This window comes from Notamacropus eugenii, chromosome X (assembly GCF_028372415.1).
Source record: "Notamacropus eugenii isolate mMacEug1 chromosome X, mMacEug1.pri_v2, whole genome shotgun sequence".
In the NCBI taxonomy this organism is placed as follows: Eukaryota; Metazoa; Chordata; class Mammalia; order Diprotodontia; family Macropodidae; genus Notamacropus; species Notamacropus eugenii.
Genome location: NC_092879.1, coordinates 28,189,848 through 28,194,195, shown reverse-complemented (window position 1 = coordinate 28,194,195; position 4,348 = coordinate 28,189,848).

The window sequence follows — 4,348 nt, the reverse complement described above, 5'->3', positions numbered from 1 at the left end:
AAGTGGCCTCTAAGGATCTTTCCAGCTTGATGTCTATGATCCCATGTTACCATCTTTGCACACCTCTGGGAGCCTTTGATAGAATGGTTCTGGGATTGATTGCTATGGCCTTTAGCTTCTCTCAAGTCACACTGTCTAGTGTGCCCTGGAAATGGCTGAACCTGACCCCAGTAAGACCTTTTTCTTTCTCCTTCCTGGGCTTTACATTTCCCATTTAGTTGGAGAGTTTGAGCTCTGTGTGGGCAGCAGCCATGTCTTTGTACCACCCCCTTCCTAGTGCCTGGCTCTGAGTTGGGCACAGTGTAGGTGTTCAGTAAATATTTGTTGAATTACATTGAATTAAATCAGTAAGAAAAACACTTGCTGGGCAATTAAAGAGCCAACCAGAAATGCAGAACGATTTTCTGGAGTCACTTTGCTGGAACATACAGGGAATTAATTGATGATTATGAAGTCCTTGGAAATACAAAGTGTGGTATAAATGCCAAGTATGGGATTACTGTGGCTGAGTCATTGTAATCAGGAGTGGCTGAATGTGCAATCAAAACAGGCCTTCTCTTCTCTTCACCCCTAGGAGCCTTTTCTCAACACCTTAACGATCCCTTAAGTGGTGCCATTCTTTCTCCTTGTTTCTGTATTTCTCTTGCTCTTTCAGTTTCTTTCTTTAACAAAAAAATGTTTCCTAAGGGACTTAACATTAAGCATCAATACAAAACAGCTACATTTTTCTTAGTAACAATTTTCATTAAAATTAATGAATTTCAATGTATGAAACAGCATGAAATTTTTTCCATTAAAAATGTTCCTTTCCCCTACCCTACCCCAAAGTCTTATTAAGAATCTTTTTTCATTCTCATTCATTTTCCTCAATCATAGTACTTTAATTCTGATTTTTTTGCTCTAAATTATTTCATAAAGGTCTTTCTAGATTTCTTTGTATTCCTCATATTTGTCTGTCTTAAGAGCATTATCATTATTGTACCACATTTTAATTAACCATTCCATCATTGTTGGACTTTCAGGTTATTTTTTGTTTTTTTTTAATTATATATAATGCTGCTATGAACTTGTTTTAAAAGGCATCTTTTTGAAAAAAAAAAGGCCTTGAATATGCTCTGCCAGGGTATATTTCCAGTAATACAATTATTGAATAAGAAGTTATTTGACAAATATTGTTTTCTAACATTTACTATATATACACTGCCAGATGGCACTGCCAGAAGGAATCTTTGTTTGTAACTCCATCAGCAATAAGGTAGTGAACTTATTTCTTCCCCAGTCTCATCTGCAATACACTTCATTACTTTTCATTATTTTTTGCCAATTTGATAGGTGTGAGGTGGTACCTTAAAGTTGTTATTATTTGCAGCTTTTTGACTATAAGAGAGGTAGAATATTTTCTCAAATAATTTGTATTTCCTCCTTTGAAAATTCTATCTCCATATCCTTGGACCATTAATCCATTATAGCAGTAAGCTTGACCTCATACGTATTACTGAGATTTATTTTGAGACCCAGGACAGAAAATGGCTGTGGATGGGTATACCTTATTGGAAGGAGAAAAACAAAGGAAGTGGTAACAAGGGTAGCAGTGTATGCTTACAAAGGGATAGTATTTAGATGAAAATAAATGAAGAAAGGAGCAAGGGGATTTATGACTGTAGCATGTCCAGCAACCCCTCACCTCCCACACATACAAGGGTCTCTGAGTTCACAGGGACACAGGTTCAATCCTAGAGGTCTGATACCAGAGAGGGATCGGTTATCTCCATGGCTTTGTTCTGACTCCAGAAGAAAACTCCAAGGAAATTTCTAAAACAAAGCTAAGGTATGGCTCATGTCTTGAGTTTCTCTGTTTTGTGGTAATACAGTACTCTCCCACAGAAGTACTCCGTGTACATTATGGGTACCAGGCATGGGCCAATTTAGTTTTATGATTTTTTATGAGGTGTTATTGCTCATAATCTTCAATCATGATTCTTTCTACATTTACATTCTAAACTGTTGTTGCCTTTTGGCTGACATCTCTATGCTTGGCAAGTAAGTTGAATGCTTGGTGTCTAAAGCGTTGCTCAGGTCCTCTGGTTTTCTTGTTATGGCAGTTGATTTATATCAGTTAAATTTCCATATGAATTTATCATGTAGTCCATGTCTATATCCTTTCCTCTATCTAAATCCCCTTGACTGGTATCAATAGGTCATCCAAATAGGACAGTATGGAGATATTTTAATTGAACTCCATAGCCTTTTATCATTTTTGTTCTTTTTCAAGCTTTGTCCAGGTTTTGAACTTTGCTCTAACAAGTCAATAGTCTGACTATACACAAACAACTGACTCAAGAATGACTCTCACATCAGTAACAAGTTTTTTCCAATCAGTTTAAATATTATCAACTACTTTTTTGTTATGTTTTGTTGTTCACCGTGTATACAGCTTACTCTTTCTTTTTTCAAAGGAACTAGATACATGTAAGACTTCTGTGTAGTCTACAAGTCTTTGACTTCTTACACTCCTTATTACAGATATGTATTAACTTATATATATATACCTAGAATAAAAGCTTGTGCTGATTTAATTTGGAAGGTCATATTGAATTCTTGTGCACTGTGTTAGTGCATAAGCTTATCTTTTCATAGTGGTCTTTTTGAATATGTTTATTAATCAATCAATCAACAAGCACTTTATGAGTGTGTATTACATGCCAGGCACTGTTCTAGACATGTGGCATATAAAAAAATAAAATAGAATAATCCCTACTCTCAAGGAACTTCCATCCTGATGGGGAGGAGTGCACAACATGTACATTCAGAATAAATATGAAATGAACACAAGATAGTTATGGAGGGAGGGCACTAGTGGTGGAATATAGGACTAGAGGTCTTGTGTAGCCTTTGGGTGCATATTGAAGCTAACTCTACAATTTCTTCAATTTACTTCTTCAAAGGGAATTTGTAAGCCCCCTTTTCACTTGATTGAGACTTCCTTCTGTCTTCTGGTTTCTTTTAACACAAGAATGTCAGGATGAGGAGATTTCATTCCTCTAGTAACATGTTGGTCATTGGACAAAATTCTCATAGAGTACCAAGAGTTAAGTTTCAGTGTATAGACAGTCTATAAGTGAGATGATTTTTGGCACCTTTTGCCCAGTTTCACTATTAAAACAAGTTCTATTTCCATTTTTAAAAATTACTCAATCTTATACTTCCCTAAAGCTTAATGTTCTTTTTTTTTTTTTTTAACATGATAGGCAAAGGAGTTTTGCTTTTGTTATTGCCAGATCTGTTTCTTTTTCTCTTCTTTTCTTTTTCTTTTTCTCTTCTTTGGTAACTTCCCTTATGTTAATAAATATGAGACCATTTAGGGTCCTTTACCCTTTTGTGGCAATGATACACATTTTATCCCAACACTAGTTTGATTATTCTTGCTACAGTTTTAAAAATTTGCATACTTTGTTTTTAATCTCCCCAGTATATAATAGTAACTATAGCAACAAACTTCTAAGTATATTACTTTTATAAATCAGTGATCATTTAATTAGCCTAGTTTCCTTTTGTGGCATCTCTTTAGGCAATGATTTTTGATAACTTCTTTTTCTTGCTTATTTTTGAAATGGGTGTTTCTTTTTCATATATTTGTATTGGTAGGGGGTGTAATTTGGGGGTCTGATAGAGACATTTCTATACTTTTGTCCAATTGATACTTTTCTTTTATTTAAAAAGTTATGACTGTACTTGGTACTTTAAGAACATAAATAATCTTCTTTATTGATTTTTAGATTTTTTTCTTTGCAATTTAGTAGCTTATCAATTATGTCTATTAATGAATCACATGTAGAATTTCCACTTGCTGCTGTTTTGTCTATTCTCTCTGCTTGGAAAGTACTAAAAGGTTGCCACTCTGAAAAATGTCTAACCTTTTTTTTTTGGCTTTTTATCTATCTTTACATATCCCAATTAATCTAATTTTTTTTGGCCTTCCAAAGCTGTTATTTTATCCTGCATAGCTATTAGGTGATTGTTGACATCTATTATAATGTGTTTGCTCTTCAATTATATTTTTGTTATCTCTTATGCCATCTTTTTTGCCCCTGAACTAGAGTCCTTTAAAATTATTTTGATATCACAAGAACATGGAATTTGAGAGTTTGGAAGAGACCTCAGAAGCTATTTACTTATTCAACTATACACAAAAGGAATGCCTATTAAAACATATTCAGCAAATAGTCAGTCAGCCTCTACTCGAAGACCTCCAAGAGGGGAAGACTGCCATGTCTCTAGGCATCCAGTTCTACCTTGGAACAGTTCTTATCATTTGGAAGTTTTGTTTGCCTGTGGGCCTAAATTTGAC